Source organism: Salvelinus alpinus, chromosome 6 (assembly GCF_045679555.1).
Source record: "Salvelinus alpinus chromosome 6, SLU_Salpinus.1, whole genome shotgun sequence".
Classification (NCBI taxonomy): domain Eukaryota; kingdom Metazoa; phylum Chordata; class Actinopteri; order Salmoniformes; family Salmonidae; genus Salvelinus; species Salvelinus alpinus.
This window is the reverse complement of record NC_092091.1, coordinates 64,067,189-64,091,777: the sequence shown is the minus strand read 5'-3', so window position 1 is coordinate 64,091,777 and position 24,589 is coordinate 64,067,189. Positions and strand designations below refer to the sequence as shown.

General features: G+C 43.7%; 1 protein-coding gene across 1 annotated transcript in view; it reads left to right on the top strand.

The window, feature by feature from the left end:
- The first annotated feature begins 6,368 nt into the window (after positions 1–6,368).
- The window catches only part of tenm3 (teneurin transmembrane protein 3), a 462,931-nt gene continuing 444,710 nt past the window's right edge, over positions 6,369–24,589 (top strand). The window contains exon 1 of the mRNA XM_071407375.1: positions 6,369–6,455. The gene's annotated coding sequence lies outside the window, so the exon portion shown is untranslated. The remainder of the gene's footprint in view (positions 6,456–24,589) is intronic.

Below are 24,589 nucleotides of genomic sequence, written 5' to 3'. Positions count from 1 at the left end.
GAATGTACAGTACTTTTTTCCCGACAAAGTTTAACTTTTGTTCTGTTCAAAGATGGTGTGAAGCCCCCCCCCAAAAAATACACTGAACTTTTAAATTTAACACTGAAACCTGATTTCAACTTTAAACCCCAAAGAAATGCCAAAGAACAACTTTAACATCATGAAAAATATGCATCAGATTAACATGTAATTCCCATTATCATAATCGAGAACAAACACTCTTGATTTGTTATCATTGGTGTGACGCGGGTTATGATTACGTTATTATGAAATCATAATAATTCTATTTCTCAGTCTGTTATTTGTCAGTCATTCTCTTTTTGATAAACACGTTTTACCCTGTCAAAACATTTCTTAATATAGAATTATCCCGTTGTCAAACTGGCTAAGAGAGAGGAAAAGAAAACAACTGTGATCATTGCTCAAATCTGTTTCCGCTCAACCAGCCTCACCGGGTAGAACTTTCTAAGAAGCATCTAATGCTTAAATGGGGTCAGAGGAAGGTTAAAAAGCGCTACTTGAGCACAGTCATAAATATTTCAACTCCTGACTAGAAAAGACTTGCAATGTTCATGAGGGGGATTGGGTTTGGGGGGGGTGTTATTCGTGTCACTTCCCCACCGCCACAGCAAGGCACAGTTTGCCCTCACAAGTGCTAGGGCTCCTCCTCTGAGTCATCCAGCCATGTATACCCTCCCACATGCAACATTCATGGGAAACAATCACTCACCTCAGCATCACCCGGAGGCCATTTTAGTCACGCCCCAATGCTTTCTCATTTTCCTTTTTCTCTCCCTCTCCCTCTCCCTCTCCTTGTAGGCTACTGTGTGAATTCACAATGCTTTCATTTTCCTTTTACTTTCCATAGAATTGTATTAATTTATATGAAATTAAAATAAAAGATATCTGAAGGACCCCCTTGTCGTCTCCTGTTCGACATCAATCCCCACCCTGTTGTGGGGGCCCTGTTAGGGCCCCCACAAAAAAAAGTTTTTGTGTTTGTTTTGCCGTAATAATGTATTGTAGGAGGTGAATCCACAAACTCACAAGGAAGCTACAGAACCAGATGTACAAGATGGAAGACTGATGATAATCTTGAAAAGATTCAGAAAGTCGTCCAGTCGAACATCCTCCTGAAAGTCCATTAACACACAGACTGAACGTTGAATAGACTCTCTGACATTCGTATTCAGATTCTCTTTACTCACGTCGAACCAAGGCCGTTCCAATCCCACTCCTTCTCAACCAACATGTTCTTCCGTTTGTCAAACACAAACGCCATGACTACTTTCCAATACATGTATTTTTTTCTGGCAGTTTTGTTGTTGTGAAGAAGTTACACGTCCATAAGCTTCTCTTGAGTACACTGTACAATAAGGGGTGTAACGGACTTTGTACGCCTATCCTATGCTGTTTCATTTCGATGCTATGGTTAAGGTTTCAGTCGTCCACTATATCCTCCCTAAACGTTTATTAACAATCTGACTGAACATTGAATAGGCCGACTTACTTTCTTATTAAGGTTCTCTTCAATCACGGCCGTTCCAATCTCACTGCTTTTCAATCAACGTTTTCTTCCATTGTAATATGATGACTGCGTTCCAATAAATGTATTTATTTCTGCCTGTTTTGCCGTTGTAATCAGTTACACTTTCAGAGGCTTCTTAATACAAATTGCGTATAGTAGTCTTTGTATGCCTATCCTATGCTACTTTCTCTAAGCCCGATGGTTAAGGTTTCAGGTAATGGAAAAGGCTACATCCTGAATGGGTTTCAATAGAGAAGCAAAGTTACGGTTGGGTGTCCTCTCTCTTAGCCTATTTCAAGGTGAATTGTGTGACAATGGTTTTTCTGATGCCACTACTCCTCCACGGCAGACGGACACACTGCAATCTCTTTCTAACAGGGTGGGGATTGATGTCGAACAGGAGACGACAAGAAAGAGGAAGAGAGAAAGAGAGAGGGGTAGAGGGCGAGGGCAGAGAAAGAGGGAAGGGAGAGAGTGGGAGAGAGAGAGTGACCTGAAAGAGCTAGGAAACAACGATCACTCTTTATTTGCTCTCCCGTCCAACTTCAGTCCTGTCAACAATCCCAGCTAATTAAAACCAAATGAAATGCCCACAATACAATCTAGAACAAATCTATGCTGTAGATATTAGAATGTAAGGACTAAATCGGCTTTAAGTCTCAAGTAAAAGTCTATGATATTATGCTAAAGCCAAAGCATTTCTGTTTTTAAACCTCATCCCTAATAAAAAGGCTTATTTGTCATGATAAACAATAATATTAAATACATTAAATACATTGTTTCAATAATTAATAATAATTAATTCAGTTTAGGTTCTTGGCTTATTTTGAAAATTAAGATCCAATACAGCAAAGTTAAAGGTCCAATACAACAAAGTTAAAGGTCCAATACAGCAAAGTTAAAGGTCCAATACAACAAAGTTAAAGGTCCAATACAGCAAAGTTAAAGGTCCAATACAGCAAAGTTAAAGGTCCAATACAGCAAAGTTAAAGGTCCAATACAGCAAAGTTAAAGGTTCAATACAACAAGGTTAAAGGTCCAATACAACAAAGTTAAAGGTCCAATACAGCAAAGTTAAAGGTCCAATACAGCAAAGTTAAAGGTCCAATACAGCAAAGTTAAAGGTCCAATACAGCAAAGTTAAAGGTCCAATACAGCAAAGTTAAAGGTCCAATACAACAAAGTTAAAGGTCCAATACAGCAAAGTTAAAGGTCAAATACAACAAAGTTAAAGGTCCAATACAACAAAGTTAAAGGTCCAATACAGCAAAGTTAAAGGTCCAATACAACAAAGTTAAAGGTCCAATGCAGCCATTTTTATCTCAATATCAAATCATTTCTGGATAACGGTTAAGTACCTTACAGTGATAGTTGTTCACCATTTTATTTGAAAACAAACAAAAATAGCTTCTTAGCAAAGAGCCATTTCTCAATCAAGAATTTAGCTAGGACTGTCTGGGAGTGGTCTTATTGGGGAGGGGGAAACCTAAAAACGAGCTGTTATTGGCAGAGAGGTTTGTAACTCTCTTATTGGTCTTTTAACTCACTTACCACCTGGTGATATCACCAGGCAGACCAAAACACCATCCCACCAAAAGAGGTTGAAATTTCAGGCGGTCTTTTCTAACAGCTCTTACACTAAAAGGGCATTATCATAATTTTCCCAATGTCACAATATTATTCCAACCTCATAGTGTGGAAATATATATAAAAACACAGGGAAAATCACGTTTGTGACTGCACTGGGCCTTTAACTACAACATTTTACACAGTCCTGCGGTTGGCTCATGTGTTTTATTCATAGGAGTTAGCAGAGAGAGAAAATATGGTGGTCGGGATATTTTACTTCAACATTATAAGCTAATCGTATTACCATTCCTTATGTCGCTGTCGACATTGTGGAGAAACTGATTAAAGGATTAACAGTAATATCATCAAGACCATGAAGCATCAACAACAACAACAATCTGCCTCCGAGCCTCCCATTCAAACTTCATTTATTTATATTTAACGTTTCATGTTATTTAATGATTTTCTTTTAATCCTGAGGACAGCTTTGAAATGTCACAGCCGAGGAGAAACCTCGTTATGTGTTCCCACTAGGATTTGTGGCAGGAGTGTATCGTAAGGGTGTCGTTGGCGTGTGTCACCATCAAACGGAGTCAAATAATTACACCTTGTCAGGTCAACGAGAAGAATCTGAAAACGTCAATCGGCTTTATTTCATTCTCAAACAGGGTTTTACTTGTGCATATCAGAGAAGACTTTTCACCAGCTATATTAATATTGGTACTTTTAAGGTCATTTCTCTAGGCTTTTCATACGGAGAATTATTTTGTTCCCTCTACCTTTCTGTACCTCTGCCTTTTTTTTTTCTGACACCATTCCAGCAGTCCACATCAGGGATGTTTATATTATAATAGGATTCTGGTGCCTTGAATTCTGATTCACTGCAATCGGATTTATTTTGACTGTCCTAAAGAATCTCAATTTGTTATGTCTGAATTTCCGTTGACTCCTATCAGAGAGGTTAAGAACGTTCTCGCCCAGCAATTAAAATAAACATTCTTCAGATTGGCATTTATTTGATCTTATGAGCGAGATAAGTGCCCTTTTCTCCCAGCCCTTTTCCCTAACCACCATTCCCTCTGAGTGGATATTTCATTATTCCCGGATAATAATAACTTTCATCGGGAATGTCAAATCCAATCTCGAGAGAGAGAGAAAGAGAGAGAGTTTTGCTTGATGCAGGAACATGTTTAAATGGACGCCGCCGAAGGTGGACACAAGGCTATTATTTGGAAGGAATCAATAGTATTGGAAATGAGTTGGGGATCGTGTTTAGTCTTAGCCTTTCATCTGTACGAGTTTAATATGAGGTGTTCTGGTCCGACACTGGAGTAATATGGATGTGTTGGAATCCATCAGGGCTGGGCCTAAAGGGTAATAACATAAGGCCCTGTTTCAAGGCAATAAAAGCAGAGTACATGGTGGATTGTGGAGGCGCTAACATTTATTATAAGTCTGATCATAGACTTAACTCGCGCTGCGTAAGCACTGAGCAAACAAAATATGTCCCCCTGTGAGACTTCCCAAGCACCTGTCCCCCAATTCATCTTGATGCTTAAATGATGAACATGACTCGGGTGTTGTTTGAACACTGCATTCGTTTATTGAAAGCAGTGGGTGAGGAAAAGAGAGACCCGTTCTTACACAGACATTTCCAGGTGTGTGCAAACATTTATCAGACACATAAAATTCGATGCAATTCAATGTTGCATGCCAATCACAAGTAGTTATATTAAATAGTCATACAATTAACTGTAGCAATTCTAGTTAGAACGGTGTGATTGACTTGAACCGAAAGGTTCAGAAGACCCTGATCAACATGGAGTATCTGTTTGTTCTCACTTTGACCTTCAACCCCTGCTCAGCATGTTTGGTCTATTGATTGGAGAACAAGAATCAGTTGGTGATGTTCTATTTTGCTCCACACGTTACATTTTGCTGTGTTAAATCAACGCTTAAAGGGTTCAGTGTAACACTATCTCCGAGCACATGTGGTCCCACTCTACAGAGTGAAAAAGTACTCATTTTGAGTGTTAATGTAACACACCGTAGTGTAAAGCATGTACACTGCATTACACTTGTCAGTGTTGCTCAAATGTAACACTATGGGGTAATTAACACTCACTGTGTTATCTCTATTCAACACTAGTGTTGATCTAGAGTTAGTGCTTAACAAAAACACTGTTACAGTAAGTCATTTTGGGTGTTGTTTTAACACTGTATGGTGTAAAGCCTCATTAATATATTTCCCATGCGGCCTTTTCTTTTCGAGTGAATTGTTACCACCCATGACTGTATTTGTTAGTGACAGAGACATGATTATTGAATTCTTTCCTTTAAAAGGCCTGTGGCTTTTACCAAATTAGTTTCATTAAAATTAAACTTCATGACAATACATTGCATATATCATAAGTCCTTACTGATGGCCTCGGTTTACCCTAACACAGTGGTGTTAGAAAACTCTTGGTTTACAGGCCACATCAGGCCTGCAAATCACATTATGCTGGCGTACCAAGTGACGTGCAATTCCCATTGGAATCCTATTGGAACAACAATAACTCTGGTTTTTAACACCATTACTGGGGGTTATTTTACACTACTGAGTGTTAATTTCACTCTTACAGAGTTAATGTACCTCCTGAATCAATACAATAAATGTTTACCTGAAAAATCAACACTGGACAATTTGCTGTGTACGATAGTATAGGCCTCTATTATTTGGCTTACATGGTAAAACATATTCTATAGTCTCAACATGTTCTGTGGGGGGTAGATAAAAAAGTATTTCTGCCACCCTCTGCCCATAGGCATCACCCCAGACCAAACAACCTCAATGTGTCCCCCACTGAAGGGTCCGCGCTCTCACTTAAGTGTCCCTTCACTCACCCAGACAGCAATGCTGGTCCAGACACTCTCCAGATTAGGAATCAAGCCAACGCTCAGTGGTTGCCTATGGCTCAGTAGTCCTGCAGAGTGAAATATATGTTAGACAATGATCCTCTCTCTCTCTCTCTTTCTCTTTCTGTACTGCAGAGAAAACAAGCCTATTAGGGGGCAGTGAGATGTTGTTTAGCTATTGTCTCCTCTAAATTGCATCTTTCTTCCTTTCTTTTCCCCTCTGACCCATTCCTTTCTATGCTCTCTCTCTCTCTCTCTCTCTCTCTCTCTCTCTCTGTCTCTGTCTGTCTGTCTGTCTGTCTGTCTGTCTGTCTGTCTGTCTGTCCTGTCTGTCTGTCCTGTCTGTCTGTCTGTCTGTCCTGTGTGTGTGCAGGAGAGAAATGAAACCAAGCCGTCCATCCACCCAGACCACTGTGGAGCTGTAGATGGCCATGAGGATTTACACAGAAGTACCCAACAGGTATAGTACCATGCTATTAAAAAGCCGACAACACTGCAGAATGTCCCACCGCACTTTGAGGTTCCAGAAGGGGATTATCTGTGTTCTATCCGAGGAGCATCAGTAAAACACTCCAGTCCAATGTTAACGTTCCTCTCGGTGAACAGCTAATTTCCTCTCTCGGCTGTTGTTTTTGTATTTGTACCGAGCATAACTGACTGCAAAAGGTAATGCCCATACACAGAGCTTCACCAGCTCTGTTGAGGTCCTATATATTAGTGGTCGGTGGATCGTTTGTCCAGATCTGTAATATGCTAACTAGCAATCCTACCACCCATCAAATAATTCAAAGCTGCACCAATGTTCAGTATAAATGGAGAGGCCAGGTGTGTCATTGTGCATGAAGACATGAGACAATCAGCTCAAAAAGCTCCCCCACTGATCTTGTTAAGGGACAATACAAGTATCCTACCTAGACTATCCTACAACACCACATAGCAATGACTCATTGCATTATTGTTTTCAAGTGAGTACAACATTCTACCCTAGGCTGTAAACTGCAGTGAAAATGTCATGAAATAACGGAGGAAAAGCCCTGTGATTTGAATATGTCGTTACATTCATTCCATTTGAATCAGTTGTGGATCTGAGGTCAGTTTATGAGGTCCAGAAACACACAGTAGCAGGCCAATCTGGATGTATACTGAACATAAATATAAACGCAGCGTGCAACAATGTTAACGATTTGACTGAGGTAGAGTTCATAGAAGAAAATCAGTCAATTGAAATAAATTCTATGGATTTCACATGACTGGGCAGGGGCACAGCCATGGGTGGGCCCGGGAGTGTATAGGCCCACCCACTTGGGAGCCAGGCCCACCCACAGGGGAGCCAGACCCAGCCAATCAGAATGAGAAAAAGCAGGATGTGGAGGTCCTGGGCTGGCATGATTACACCCGGTCTGTGGTTGTGAGGCCGGGAGGGTCTGCTCTCGACAGTTTATACGGTCCAGAATCGCACAGTAGCAAGCCAGCCTGGATGTATTCTAAGTTCTGATACTGAGATGTCTGTTGCACATCATCATTCTCCCAAGTCGTCCGATAATAATGTGGCCACATATGCTTCCAGCAGACCAAGTTATTCAGGAAAGCTTGCCGTGCGTTCTGCCTCCTCTCCGATCCGAGTGGCTGTCCCTCGTACACCTAGAACCTAACGCTTCAATATAGCCTCAATATTAGTCATTTAACTTGTTTAATTAATGTATCACCTTTTATGTGTGTCATGAACACAGCCAGTCACAATGTTGTGATCTGATTAGGCTACTTCAGAGGTTTACTGTAGGCTACCAGAGCACATTCGTCCAACATGTAGTTCCAGCATCCAAACTGTGCAGATGTTGGTGTTGAAATTGCAAACCATGATGTTGAAGTGCCCGAAGTTGCTTTGTTTTTTGGTTGTGGTGCATCAGCACAGAAACCTGTTGGGGAAAAATGTGTTGCATACATAATTAAGCAATAAAGCACGGGAGGGTGTGGTATATGGCCAATATACCACGGCTAAGGGCTGTTCTTAGCTGTGGCGTGGTGGCCATATAACACAAACCCGAGGTGCCTTGTCGCTATTATAAACGGTTTACCAATTAGAACAGTAAAAATACATTTTTTGGCCATACCCTGATATACACCGGCTTTCAGCCAATCAGAATTCAGGGCTAGAATCACCCGGTTAAAAAAATATAGCATCAAAATGTTGAAAATGTGTTTTCCACCTAGCTGATCATTGTCTGCAGCCGGCTTTGATCGTGGTGTAGGTCTAATGAAACAGCCAGGGAGAGTTAGCTCGTCTATAGAGGTCAGAGAACCTTCTGGCCCTTAGCCCTGCGTGGCATCGACTGTGCCACAGAAGTGTGCTGAAGTTTGTAAACACAGCGTACCGCTATTGTTTTGTGGTTGTGACATCATGTTGAGTTCATGAGGGGGGGGGTGACATTTTTCCTACAGTACAAGGGGAGGGTCGTTTGAAAATATTAGAAGAGTTGGGGAGGGGGGTGTAAAAAAAGTAGAAGACATTTCCAGCTGTCCCTAAGCCTAGAATACATGGACACCTTTCAGTACCATTCACACCCCATTAGTCCATTAAAAGGGTAATTGGTTATAATTAAGTCATTATTCGCCATGGAAACCTGGGTGTGTAAAGGCAATCTCCAGACTGAAATTACAGCCGCCCTGTTGTTATGGGTTACACGTTGTAAGGTTTTGTTAAACGCCTAAAGTATTAATTGTACATCTATCATTACTAAATAAACACTTACAGCTCGACAGAACATTATTGACATTGTATACAATATTTATTTTGTGTAGAATCTTTAATAATTCCGAATATGTCTCAAGTATTGTGAAGTGCAGACGTATTTGCGTCATAATTCCTTTGACATTTTGAGCGATGGAAGGCTTATTATTTTCATGTCTGCAGCTTTTGTATTAGAGCTGCTTTATTTTCTAGCCTGACGAGTGCTATGAGTGTAAGGTAGCTGCTCTGCATATTAGTGGACGTGTGTGTGTGTGTGTGTGTGTGTGGGTGTGTGGGTGGGTGGGTGGGTGGGTGGGTGGGTGGGTGGGTGGGTGGGTGGGTGGGTGGGTGGGTGGGTGGGTGGGTGGTCTAGCCACCAAGGTGGGCTCTGACCTCTTCTTTACCTGTCACGGGCAGCTGATGCCCAGCAGCTTATGAATAAACATCTGGCCAGCCTCAGGTTTTCCTCTTAATGCTGTCCATCAGGGTCTGCCACAGAGGTGTGTCCGCGCATATAGGAGCCTGTTAAAGAACACTGAACTGAGCTCCCGTTCCTTACTGCAGCCACACATTGTGGATTCTTCAGCTGGATTCTCGCTCTCTCTCTCTCTCCCTCGCTCTCTCTCTTTCTCTTTCTCGCTTGATGTCTCACTCTCTTTCTGTCCTTTCTTTCTCTCTCTCTCTTTCCGTTCACTGGATCTCCCTAAACCCCTCAAATTCATAAAAACAGTTATCTCCCAGTCGGAGGACACTGTCAGCACGTTCTCAGGTCTCACATACAGAGCCTTAATGGAGTCTTTGCTGGGTAAAGACCAGTTTAGACGGAAAGGTAGAGTGCCAGTGTTCTGCCAGTGTCCACGGCCCACCTCGCCGCGTGAGGATGGAGTCAGCTCGCAGTCCTCTATACTATCCTTCCACTAGTATAGAGGACACTCAGACCAATATCCCATCTGATCGTTCTACAGCCTACAGTTGTATAGAGGACACTCTCAGACCAATATCCCATCTGATCGTTCTACAGTCTACAGTTGTATAGAGGACACTCTCAGACCAATATCCCATCTGATCGTTCTACAGCCTACAGTTGCATAGAGGACACTCTCAGACCAATATCCCATCTGATCGTTCTACAGCCTACAGATGTATAGAGGACACTCTCAGACCAATATCCCATCTGATCGTTCTACAGCCTACAGTTGTATAGAGGACACTCTCAGACCAATATCCCATCTGATCGTTCTACAGCCTACAGTTGTATAGAGGACACTCTCAGACCAATATCCCATCTGATCGTTCTACAGCCTACAGTTGTATAGAGGACACTCTCAGACCAATATCCCATCTAATCGTTCTACAGCCTAGTTGTATAGAGGACACTCTCAGACCAATATCCCATCTGATCGTTCTACAGTCTACAGTTGTATAGAGGACACTCTCAGACCAATATCCCATCTGATCGTTCTACAGTCTACAGTTGTATAGAGGACACTCTCAGACCAATATCCCATCTGATCGTTCTACAGCCTACAGTTGCATAGAGGACACTCTCAGACCAATATCCCATCTGATCGTTCTACAGCCTACAGTTGCATAGAGGACACTCTCAGACCAATATCCCATCTGATCGTTCTACAGTCTACAGTTGTATAGAGGACACTCTCAGACCAATATCCCATCTGATCATTCTACAGTCTACAGTTGTATAGAGGACACTCTCAGACCAATATCCCATCTGATCGTTCTACAGCCTACAGTTGCATAGAGGACACTCTCAGACCAATATCCCATCTGATCGTTCTACAGCCTACAGTTGCATAGAGGACACTCTCAGACCAATATCCCATCTGATCGTTCTACAGTCTACAGTTGCATAGAGGACACTCTCAGACCAATATCCCATCTGATCGTTCTACAGTCTACAGTTGCATAGAGGACACTCTCAGACCAATATCCCATCTGATCGTTCTACAGCCTACAGTTGCATAGAGGACACTCTCAGACCAATATCCCATCTGATCGTTCTACAGCCTACAGTTGCATAGAGGACACTCTCAGACCAATATCCCATCTGATCGTTCTACAGCCTACAGTTGTATAGAGGACACTCTCAGACCAATATCCCATCTGATCGTTCTACAGCCTAGTTGTATAGAGGACACTCTCAGACCAATATCCCATCTGATCGTTCTACAGCCTAGTTGTATAGAGGACACTCTCAGACCAATATCCCATCTGATCGTTCTACAGCCTAGTTGTATAGAGGACACTCTCAGACCAATATCCCATCTGATCGTTCTACAGTCTACAGATGTATAGAGGACACTCTCAGACAAATATCCCATCTGATCGTTCTACAGTCTACAGTTGTATAGAGGACACTCTCAGACCAATATCCCATCTGATCGTTCTACAGCCTAGTTGTATAGAGGACACTCTCAGACCAATATCCCATCTGATCGTTCTACAGCCTAGTTGTATAGAGGACACTCTCAGACCAATATCCCATCTGATCGTTCTACAGCCTAGTTGTATAGAGGACACTCTCAGACCAATATCCCATCTGATCGTTCTACAGCCTACAGTTGCATAGAGGACACTCTCAGACCAATATCCCATCTGATCGTTCTACAGCCTAGTTGTATAGAGGACACTCTCAGACCAATATCCCATCTGATCGTTCTACAGCCTAGTTGTATAGAGGACACTCTCAGACCAATATCCCATCTGATCGTTCTACAGCCTAGTTGTATAGAGGACACTCTCAGACCAATATCCCATCTAATCGTTCTACAGCCTAGTTGTATAGAGGACACTCTCAGACCAATATCCCATCTGATCGTTCTACAGCCTACAGTTGTATAGAGGACACTCTCAGACCAATATCCCATCTGATCGTTCTACAGCCTACAGTTGTATAGAGGACACTCTCAGACCAATATCCCATCTAATCGTTCTACAGCCTAGTTGTATAGAGGACACTCTCAGACCAATATCCCATCTGATCGTTCTACAGTCTACAGTTGTATAGAGGACACTCTCAGACCAATATCCCATCTGATCGTTCTACAGTCTACAGTTGTATAGAGGACACTCTCAGACCAATATCCCATCTGATCGTTCTACAGCCTACAGTTGCATAGAGGACACTCTCAGACCAATATCCCATCTGATCGTTCTACAGCCTACAGTTGCATAGAGGACACTCTCAGACCAATATCCCATCTGATCGTTCTACAGCCTACAGTTGCATAGAGGACACTCTCAGACCAATATCCCATCTGATCGTTCTACAGTCTACAGTTGCATAGAGGACACTCTCAGACCAATATCCCATCTGATCGTTCTACAGTCTACAGTTGTATAGAGGACACTCTCAGACCAATATCCCATCTGATCGTTCTACAGCCTAGTTGTATAGAGGACACTCTCAGACCAATATCCCATCTGATCGTTCTACAGCCTAGTTGTATAGAGGACACTCTCAGACCAATATCCCATCTGATCGTTCTACAGCCTAGTTGTATAGAGGACACTCTCAGACCAATATCCCATCTGATCGTTCTACAGCCTAGTTGTATAGAGGACACTCTCAGACCAATATCCCATCTGATCGTTCTACAGCCTAGTTGTATAGAGGACACTCTCAGACCAATATCCCATCTGATCGTTCTACAGCCTACATATGTATAGAGGACACTCTCAGACCAATATCCCATCTGATCGTTCTACAGCCTAGTTGTATAGAGGACACTCTCAGACCAATATCCCATCTGATCGTTCTACAGCCTACAGTTGTATAGAGGACACTCTCAGACCAATATCCCATCTGATCGTTCTACAGCCTACAGATGTATAGAGGACACTCTCAGACCAATATCCCATCTGATCGTTCTACAGTCTACAGTTGCATAGAGGACACTCTCAGACCAATATCCCATCTGATCGTTCTACAGCCTAGTTGTATAGAGGACACTCTCAGACCAATATCCCATCTGATCGTTCTACAGCCTACAGTTGTATAGAGGACACTCTCAGACCAATATCCCATCTGATCGTTCTACAGCCTAGTTGTATAGAGGACACTCTCAGACCAATATCCCATCTGATCGTTCTACAGCCTACAGTTGTATAGAGGACACTCTCAGACCAATATCCCATCTGATCGTTCTACAGCCTAGTTGTATAGAGGACTCTCTCAGACCAATATCCCATCTGATCGTTCTACAGCCTACAGTTGCATAGAGGACACTCTCAGACCAATATCCCATCTGATCGTTCTACAGCCTAGTTGTATAGAGGACACTCTCAGACCAATATCCCATCTGATCGTTCTACAGCCTAGTTGTATAGAGGACACTCTCAGACCAATATCCCATCTGATCGTTCTACAGCCTAGTTGTATAGAGGACACTCTCAGACCAATATCCCATCTGATCGTTCTACAGCCTACAGTTGTATAGAGGACACTCTCAGACCAATATCCCATCTGATCGTTCTACAGTCTACAGTTGTATAGAGGACACTCTCAGACCAATATCCCATCTGATCGTTCTACAGCCTAGTTGTATAGAGGACACTCTCAGACCAATATCCCATCTGATCGTTCTACAGCCTAGTTGTATAGAGGACACTCTCAGACCAATATCCCATCTGATCGTTCTACAGCCTAGTTGTATAGAGGACACTCTCAGACCAATATCCCATCTGATCGTTCTACAGCCTACAGTTGCATAGAGGACACTCTCAGACCAATATCCCATCTGATCGTTCTACAGCCTAGTTGTATAGAGGACACTCTCAGACCAATATCCCATCTGATCGTTCTACAGCCTAGTTGTATAGAGGACACTCTCAGACCAATATCCCATCTGATCGTTCTACAGCCTAGTTGTATAGAGGACACTCTCAGACCAATATCCCATCTAATCGTTCTACAGCCTAGTTGTATAGAGGACACTCTCAGACCAATATCCCATCTGATCGTTCTACAGCCTACAGTTGTATAGAGGACACTCTCAGACCAATATCCCATCTGATCGTTCTACAGCCTACAGTTGTATAGAGGACACTCTCAGACCAATAACCCATCTAATCGTTCTACAGCCTAGTTGTATAGAGGACACTCTCAGACCAATATCCCATCTGATCGTTCTACAGTCTACAGTTGTATAGAGGACACTCTCAGACCAATATCCCATCTGATCGTTCTACAGCCTACAGTTGCATAGAGGACACTCTCAGACCAATATCCCATCTGATCGTTCTACAGCCTACAGTTGCATAGAGGACACTCTCAGACCAATATCCCATCTGATCGTTCTACAGCCTACAGTTGCATAGAGGACACTCTCAGACCAATATCCCATCTGATCGTTCTACAGTCTACAGTTGCATAGAGGACACTCTCAGACCAATATCCCATCTGATCGTTCTACAGCCTACAGTTGTATAGAGGACACTCTCAGACCAATATCCCATCTGATCGTTCTACAGTCTACAGTTGTATAGAGGACACTCTCAGACCAATATCCCATCTGATCGTTCTACAGCCTAGTTGTATAGAGGACACTCTCAGACCAATATCCCATCTGATCGTTCTACAGCCTAGTTGTATAGAGGACACTCTCAGACCAATATCCCATCTGATCGTTCTACAGCCTAGTTGTATAGAGGACACTCTCAGACCAATATCCCATCTGATCGTTCTACAGCCTAGTTGTATAGAGGACACTCTCAGACCAATATCCCATCTGATCGTTCTACAGCCTAGTTGTATAGAGGACACTCTCAGACCAATATCCCATCTGATCGTTCTACAGCCTACATATGTATAGAGGACACTCTCAGACCAATATCCCATCTGATCGTTCCACAGCCTAGTTGTATAGAGGACACTCTCAGACCAATATCCCATCTGATCGTTCTACAGCCTACAGTTGTATAGAGGACACTCTCAGACCAATATCCCATCTGATCGTTCTACAGCCTACAGATGTATAGAGGACACTCTCAGACCAATATCCCATCTGATCGTTCTACAGTCTACAGTTGCATAGAGGACACTCTCAGACCAATATCCCATCTGATCGTTCTACAGCCTAGTTGTATAGAGGACACTCTCAGACCAATATCCCATCTGATCGTTCTACAGTCTACAGTTGTATAGAGGACACTCTCAGACCAATATCCCATCTGATCGTTCTACAGCCTAGTTGTATAGAGGACACTCTCAGACCAATATCCCATCTGATCGTTCTACAGCCTACAGTTGTATAGAGGACACTCTCAGACCAATATCCCATCTGATCGTTCTACAGCCTAGTTGTATAGAGGACACTCTCAGACCAATATCCCATCTGATCGTTCTACAGCCTACAGTTGCATCGAGGACACTCTCAGACCAATATCCCATCTGATCGTTCTACAGCCTAGTTGTATAGAGGACACTCTCAGACCAATATCCCATCTGATCGTTCTACAGCCTAGTTGTATAGAGGACACTCTCAGACCAATATCCCATCTGATCGTTCTACAGCCTAGTTGTATAGAGGACACTCTCAGACCAATATCCCATCTAATCGTTCTACAGCCTAGTTGTATAGAGGACACTCTCAGACCAATATCCCATCTGATCGTTCTACAGCCTACAGTTGTATAGAGGACACTCTCAGACCAATATCCCATCTGATCGTTCTACAGCCTACAGTTGTATAGAGGACACTCTCAGACCAATATCCCATCTAATCGTTCTACAGCCTAGTTGTATAGAGGACACTCTCAGACCAATATCCCATCTGATCGTTCTACAGTCTACAGTTGTATAGAGGACACTCTCAGACCAATATCCCATCTGATCGTTCTACAGCCTACAGTTGCATAGAGGACACTCTCAGACCAATATCCCATCTGATCGTTCTACAGCCTACAGTTGCATAGAGGACACTCTCAGACCAATATCCCATCTGATCGTTCTACAGCCTACAGTTGCATAGAGGACACTCTCAGACCAATATCCCATCTGATCGTTCTACAGTCTACAGTTGCATAGAGGACACTCTCAGACCAATATCCCATCTGATCGTTCTACAGCCTACAGTTGTATAGAGGACACTCTCAGACCGATATCCCATCTGATCGTTCTACAGTCTACAGTTGTATAGAGGACACTCTCAGACCAATATCCCATCTGATCGTTCTACAGCCTAGTTGTATAGAGGACACTCTCAGACCAATATCCCATCTGATCGTTCTACAGCCTAGTTGTATAGAGGACACTCTCAGACCAATATCCCATCTGATCGTTCTACAGCCTAGTTGTATAGAGGACACTCTCAGACCAATATCCCATCTGATCGTTGTACAGCCTAGTTGTATAGAGGACACTCTCAGACCAATATCCCATCTGATCGTTCTACAGCCTACATATGTATAGAGGACACTCTCAGACCAATATCCCATCTGATCGTTCTACAGCCTAGTTGTATAGAGGACACTCTCAGACCAATATCCCATCTGATCGTTCTACAGCCTACAGTTGTATAGAGGACACTCTCAGACCAATATCCCATCTGATCGTTCTACAGCCTACAGATGTATAGAGGACACTCTCAGACCAATATCCCATCTGATCGTTCTACAGTCTACAGTTGCATAGAGGACACTCTCAGACCAATATCCCATCTGATCGTTCTACAGCCTAGTTGTATAGAGGACACTCTCAGACCAATATCCCATCTGATCGTTCTACAGTCTACAGTTGTATAGAGGACACTCTCAGACCAATATCCCATCTGATCGTTCTACAGCCTAGTTGTATAGAGGACACTCTCAGACCAATATCCCATCTGATCGTTCTACAGCCTACAGTTGTATAAAGGACACTCTCAGACCAATATCCCATCTGATCGTTCTACAGCCTACAGATGTATAGAGGACACTCTCAGACCAATATCCCATCTGATCGTTCTACAGCCTACAGATGTATAGAGGACACTCTCAGACCAATATCCCATCTGATCGTTCTACAGTCTACAGTTGTATAGAGGACACTCTCAGACCAATATCCCATCTGATCGTTCTACAGCCTACAGTTGTATAGAGGACACTCTCAGACCAATATCCCATCTGATCGTTCTACAGTCTACAGTTGTATAGAGGACACTCTCAGACCAATATCCCATCTGATCGTTCTACAGTCTACAGTTGTATAGAGGACACTCTCAGACCAATATCCCATCTGATCGTTCTACAGCCTAGTTGTATAGAGGACACTCTCAGACCAATATCCCATCTGATCGTTCTACAGCCTAGTTGTATAGAGGACACTCTCAGACCAATATCCCATCTGATCGTTCTACAGCCTAGTTGTATAGAGGACACTCTCAGACCAATATCCCATCTGATCGTTCTACAGCCTAGTTGTATAGAGGACACTCTCAGACCAATATCCCATCTGATCGTTCTACAGCCTACAGATGTATAGAGGACACTCTCAGACCAATATCCCATCTGATCGTTCTACAGCCTAGTTGTATAGAGGACACTCTCAGACCAATATCCCATCTGATCGTTCTACAGCCTACAGTTGTATAGAGGACACTCTCAGACCAATATCCCATCTGATCGTTCTACAGCCTACAGATGTATAGAGGACACTCTCAGACCAATATCCCATCTGATCGTTCTACAGTCTACAGTTGCATAGAGGACACTCTCAGACCAATATCCCATCTGATCGTTCTACAGCCTAGTTGTATAGAGGACACTCTCAGACCAATATCCCATCTGATCGTTCTACAGTCTACAGTTGTATAGAGGACACTCTCAGACCAATATCCCATCTGATCGTTCTACAGCCTAGTTGTATAGAGGACACTCTCAGACCAATATCCCATCTGATCGTTCTACAGCCTACAGTTGTATAGAGGACACTCTCAGACCAATATCCCATCTGATCGTTCTACAGCCTAGTTGTATAGAGGACACTCTCAGACCAATATCCCATCTGATCGTTCTACAGCCTACAGTTGCATAGAGGACACTCTCAGACCAATATCCCATCTGATCGTTCTACAGCCTAGTTGTATAGAGGACACTCTCAGACCAATATCCCATCTGATCGTTCTACAGCCTAGTTGTATAGAGGACACTCTCAGACCAATATCCCATCTGATCGTTCTACAGCCTAGTTGTATAGAGGACACTCTCAGACCAATATCCCATCTAATCGTTCTACAGCCTAGTTGTATAGAGGACACTCTCAGACCAATATCCCATCTGATCGTTCTACAGCCTACAGTTGTATAGAGGACACTCTCAGACCAATATCCCATCTGATCGTTCTACAGCCTACAGTTGTATAGAGGACACTCTCAGACCAATATCCCATCTAATCGTTCTACAGCCTAGTTGTATAGAGGACACTCTCAGACCAATATCCCATCTGATCGTTCTACAGTCTACAGTTGTATAGAGGACACTCTCAGACCAATATCCCATCTGATCGTTCTACAGCCTACAGTTGCATAGAGGACACTCTCAGACCAATATCCCATCTGATCGTTCTACAGCCTACAGTTGCATAGAGGACACTCTCAGACCAATATCCCATCTGATCGTTCTACAGCCTACAGTTGCATAGAGGACACTCTCAGACCAATATCCCATCTGATCGTTCTACAGTCTACAGTTGCATAGAGGACACTCTCAGACCAATATCCCATCTGATCGTTCTACAGCCTACAGTTGTATAGAGGACACTCTCAGACCAATATCCCATCTGATCGTTCTACAGTCTACAGTTGTATAGAGGACACTCTCAGACCAATATCCCATCTGATCGTTCTACAGCCTAGTTGTATAGAGGACACTCTCAGACCAATATCCCATCTGATCGTTCTACAGCCTAGTTGTATAGAGGACACTCTCAGACCAATATCCCATCTGATCGTTCTACAGCCTAGTTGTATAGAGGACACTCTCAGACCAATATCCCATCTGATCGTTCTACAGCCTAGTTGTATAGAGGACACTCTCAGACCAATATCCCATCTGATCGTTCTACAGCCTACATATGTATAGAGGACACTCTCAGACCAATATCCCATCTGATCGTTCTACAGCCTAGTTGTATAGAGGACACTCTCAGACCAATATCCCATCTGATCGTTCTACAGCCTACAGTTGTATAGAGGACACTCTCAGACCAATATCCCATCTGATCGTTCTACAGCCTACAGATGTATAGAGGACACTCTCAGACCAATATCCCATCTGATCGTTCTACAGTCTACAGTTGCATAGAGGACACTCTCAGACCAATATCCCATCTGATCGTTCTACAGCCTAGTTGTATAGAGGACACTCTCAGACCAATATCCCATCTGATCGTTCTACAGTCTACAGTTGTATAGAGGACACTCTCAGACCAATATCCCATCTGATCGTTCTACAGCCTAGTTGTATAGAGGACACTCTCAGACCAATATCCCATCTGATCGTTCTACAGCCTACAGTTGTATAAAGGACACTCTCAGACCAATATCCCATCTGATCGTTCTACAGCCTACAGATGTATAGAGGACACTCTCAGACCAATATCCCATCTGATCGTTCTACAGCCTACAGATGTATAGAGGACACTCTCAGACCAATATCCCATCTGATCGTTCTACAGTCTACAGTTGTATAGAGGACACTCTCAGACCAATATCCCATCTGATCGTTCTACAGCCTACAGTTGTATAGAGGACACTCTCAGACCAATATCCCATCTGATCGTTCTACAGTCTACAGTTGTATAGAGGACACTCTCAGACCAATATCCCATCTGATCGTTCTACAGTCCACAGTTGTATAGAGGACACTCTCAGACCAATATCCCATCTGATCGTTCTACAGCCTACAGTTGCATAGAGGACACTCTCAGACCAATATCCCATCTGATCGTTCTACAGCCTAGTTGAATAGAGGACACTCTCAGACCAATATCCCATCTGATCGTTCTACAGCCTAGTTGTATAGAGGACACTCTCAGACCAATATCCCATCTGATCGTTCTACAGCCTAGTTGTATAGAGGACACTCTCAGACCAATATCCCATCTGATCGTTCTACAGCCTACAGATGTATAGAGGACACTCTCAGACCAATATCCCATCTGATCGTTCTACAGTCTACAGTTGTATAGAGGACACTCTCAGACCAATATCCCATCTGATCGTTCTACAGCCTAGTTGTATAGAGGACACTCTCAGACCAATATCCCATCTGATCGTTCTACAGCCTAGTTGTATAGAGGACACTCTCAGACCAATATCCCATCTGATCGTTCTACAGTCTACAGTTGTATAGAGGACACTCTCAGACCAATATCCCATCTGATCGTTCTACAGCCTACAGTTGTATAGAGGACACTCTCAGACCAATATCCCATCTGATCGTTCTACAGCCTAGTTGTATAGAGGACACTCTCAGACCAATATCCCATCTGATCGTTCTACAGCCTACAGTTGTATAGAGGACACTCTCAGACCAATATCCCATCTGATCGTTCTACAGCCTACAGTTGTATAGAGGACACTCTCAGACCAATATCCCATCTGATCGTTCTACAGCCTACAGTTGTATAGAGGACACTCAGACCAATATCCCATCTGATCGTTCTACAGCCTACAGTTGTATAGAGGACACTCTCAGACCAATATCCCATCTGATCGTTCTACAGTCTACAGTTGTATAGAGGACACTCTCAGACCAATATCCCATCTGATCGTTCTACAGCCTACAGACGTATAGAGGACACTCTCAGACCAATATCCCATCTGATCGTTCTACAGCCTAGTTGTATAGAGGACACTCTCAGACCAATATCCCATCTGATCGTTCTACAGCCTACAGACGTATAGAGGACACTCTCAGACCAATATCCCATCTGATCGTTCTACAGCCTACAGACGTATAGAGGACACTCTCAGACCAATATCCCATCTGATCGTTCTACAGCCTACAGATGTATAGAGGACACTCTCAGACCAATATCCCATCTAATCGTTCTACAGCCTAAAACATCACAAAGGTTTTGACCAATCACAGCGAAGAAAAGAAGCTGCATGCAACCCTCTTCATACACAGCCCTGTACGGTCCAGAGGATTTCCTCTGCTATAATGAGATCTGACTCTGAGTTGAGCACCCTGCTGAACGTTCCACTGTGAGGTCAACGACCAGCAGTGTAGAACGTCTGAACCATCTGGACCTCTGGTCCACACCTGCTCACGACTCACCTCAGGTCAAGACCTCCAACGTTGACCACCTGACGTTATGGTTGACCCAGCTGCAACTACACCGATTGACCTTCCCTCCGTCTGTCTTCGGTCTGTCATCATTTCGTCATCCGCTGTCTATGGAACGCTGTGACACCATGACTGACGATGGTTGTGAAACAAATCGGAAAGGAATCGAATAGAAAAATAGTGCCGCGGAAAGAATCTGCCTGTCCGCTGCAATATCAAAGTAGGATACACAGTTCTTTATCGGTGCTTTGGCTTCGAAGCTCGAAGCTCACGGCGGCCAATGAAAGAGGAATAGGGAGTGGATTTGGTGGCGCCCCAGCCTCTTGTCATTCATTCATTAGTGTTGTGTCCATTTGTTCTCTGTAAAACATGTTTTTGGGCAGCCCCCATAACTAGCCAGGCGTCTATTATAGACTGTCTCTGCCAAAGCCTTAAAAGCTACTGAGACAATTACTCCTTTGTAATGCGAGTTGCAGACATCATAAATGTATAACTTTAATTGTGGTTAATTGCCCGCGGGGTGACTGGTTGTGCATGTCTAATACTGTAACTGTCTCCAGTCCTGATTTATCCCCTTTGATTAACTTCAGGCTGGGGGAAAGCAGGAAAGGGGAAATGTATGGAGGGTTTACAAGCTTTTAAAGAAAAGAAAGACTATATCGCTCTATTGTACATGTCCCTTTGGAGGGCTGGCGAGGGGATTAGTGTGCACTTTGCAGGCTATATAGAGCATGTTTTTTTACGATTGCATTACCTTCCCGTTCTGAAACCATGGGTCTGTTTTGAATATGCTATTCTTGTTGCCTGTGGTCCAAGCCTTTTCTCCCTGCTATTGTTCCAGTCCAGGCTCTGTTGACTCTGTGGGCCTGCAGTCCAAAGCCTTTTCTCCCTGCCATTGTTCTAGTCCAGACTCTGTGGGCCTGCACAGTGGAATTCGTTTGACTCCCTGGCTGCTCCTGACCCTCTGACCCACCAATTGAGTCCTCTCTTTAGCGCTCTCTCTCTCTCTCTCTCTCTCTCTCTCTCTCTCTCTCTCTCTCTCTCTCTCTCTCTCTCTCTCTCTCTCTCTCTCTCTCTCTCTCTCTCTCTCTCTCTCTCTCTCTCTCTCTCTCTCTCTCTCTCTCTCTCTCTCTGTTAATTTATTTTATTAGAAACATTGGCTTGTGAACAGTATAGTAGTATATTCCTCATATCTTTACTCAAAGAAGTCCATTAAATAGAACATGAAAAGTTCCCAGCTCTCGGTTGGGCTATACACTGGGGTCAAAGGTTGAAGCCAAGAGCCCATCTGGAATGTAACACACGCACACATTGTCCCAGTGTACAGTAACACCTGTCAACCAGTCATGTCTCCAGCTCGGTGATGGAGCGTTGATAAAGATGTTTGGTCCGCAGCCGACTGCTCCGTCTGTCTGTCACACACCGATCCACTGCAGAGTGACGGCTCTATCCCGTGGAACACCTCCAGACACCGTGAGGTCTCCCTACAGCTTATCACAACACAGGCTACACTGTGGTGGTGTACAGCCATGATCAAATACTTTGGCAATTCATCCCTGTGCTGGAGTCTGGCTGAGACCGCAGGGATTCTCCTTCCCTCCTTTGGTCCTACTATCCTTCCTTCCTCCACTGCGTCCCTCCGTGAGGTTGTCACTGTTATGTACAGTGTTTGAAAGGAAGAATTCAAGGCAATATTTCAACCCCTCCATTCACCATCAGGTCAGTGGTATCTCAATGAAGAGCAGTAGGACCTCACAACCAAGTTGAGAACTCCATTTGAAGTTACCGGGAAGCCTTCAGATTCCTATAACAGAAGGACAGGAGATTCACCGATGCTATTTAGCTTCATGCTACAGACTTAGCCAATTAGCATCACCGATAGCGTTGACATCTGCTTTGGCATTGAGCTGCCGCAACAGCATTAGCATACGCTCAGCAAATTCAATAGCCCAGCCGCTACGCTAGTTTAGTTTTAGGCAGTGGACCGCTTTGGACGTTGCCATTTGACATGGTTTTTGGCTCGGTACACATAGCGACTGCTGCGTCACAGAGAGGCCACACTTTGATAGTTTGATAGCCAAAGATATCGCAATACAGTAGGCCTATGCCCGCCACTCCGTGTGTGCCTTAGCATCGAGCATACTGGGAGTTTGATAGCTCGGCTTGATTCAAGCTGGTTCAATCACGTTTCAAGAGAACAGAGGGCGAAACAAGGCTGCTTTTTTTTAACACAAAATGGAGAGTGTATCCAGTGTGCGGTGGGTATTTTTGCTGTGGTTTTTTTTCTTCAGGCATGCACATGTAGTGTTTGCAATTGATTGGCGCAGAAGCTGGCAGTACATGTGTGTGACCAAAGCTACCTGAATTGAGACATCTGCTCAGCCAATGAGGTTAATGAGCGATGAGGCACACACGCGACACACATGCATACAGTCACACACACACATTTTATCTGCTGCCGTCCATTTAAACTAGCGCTGTAGGGGAATGTGGACCTAACGTATGTCTTTGGTACAAAGAAACTCATTTGTAAACTCAATTTAACTTTATCAAAGAATGCAACATACATTAAATTGAATCTAGTATGCATGTATCTCTTGCATCTTTTGATGAACTTAAATTGAGTTTACAAATGAGTTTTTGGAAAGCACTCAGCTAATGGTAATTAGCCTTTTTTTCTTGATTTAAGTGTTTGAGGAACTGGCTGTCTTTTGGTAAAAAGCTATCAAATTAAATTGTTTGCAATCTGTTTTATTTTAATGTGCCTTCATTGAAGCTTATCTTTTAAGATACTGAACAATAAGTAGGTAATTGTAGGCACTATTATATCTAATTGAATTGTTATCAATAGCTTATTTCATTGTTCACTGGTACAATTTGAAGATAATATCCCCTTTGTTGGATTGAGTTGTTTTAGCTCTGGGGTTGGCCTCGTTAGACACTTAGGCCTGGTGTGTTTATTGAGGGTGTGCGTGTGTGCGCTTGTGTGCGTGTGTGTGTTTATTCTGGGTATGAGTGTGTGTTTACAGATGTGTGTGATGAAGGAGCCATCATAAGAGGGTCTCCCTCTATCCAGCCTGGTGGTTATTGCTGCTGTCTCTCTCCCTGGGTCTCTCTGCCTGGGTCTCTCTGCCTGGGTCTCTCTGCCTGGGTCTCTCTGCCTGGGTCCCTCTGCCTGGGTCTCTCTCAGCACGGCCCTGTTTAGACAGTTGTCTGTCTGTTTGCCTTCAGTCTGGACACAGACCACCATACTGTACCACTGTCTGCCACGGACCTGGGATGGAGAAGTTGTGGATATAATGGAGGCCAATAGAAACAGAGGGAAGCCCAGGAAGACTAGTGGTCACCAAGACGTCAGCTGATGAGGAACCACACATAACGTATAGAGTCTTAGATATCCATGGAGAGATGGAGAGATGGAGAGGGGGAGAGATGGGGGGAGATGGAGATAGAGAGAGAGGTGGCGAGATGGCGAGAGGGAGAGATGGAGGGGGAGAGGGAGTGAGGGGGAGATGGAGTGAGGGGGAGATGGAGTGAGGGGGAGATGGAGTGAGGGGGAGATGGAGAGAGGGGTG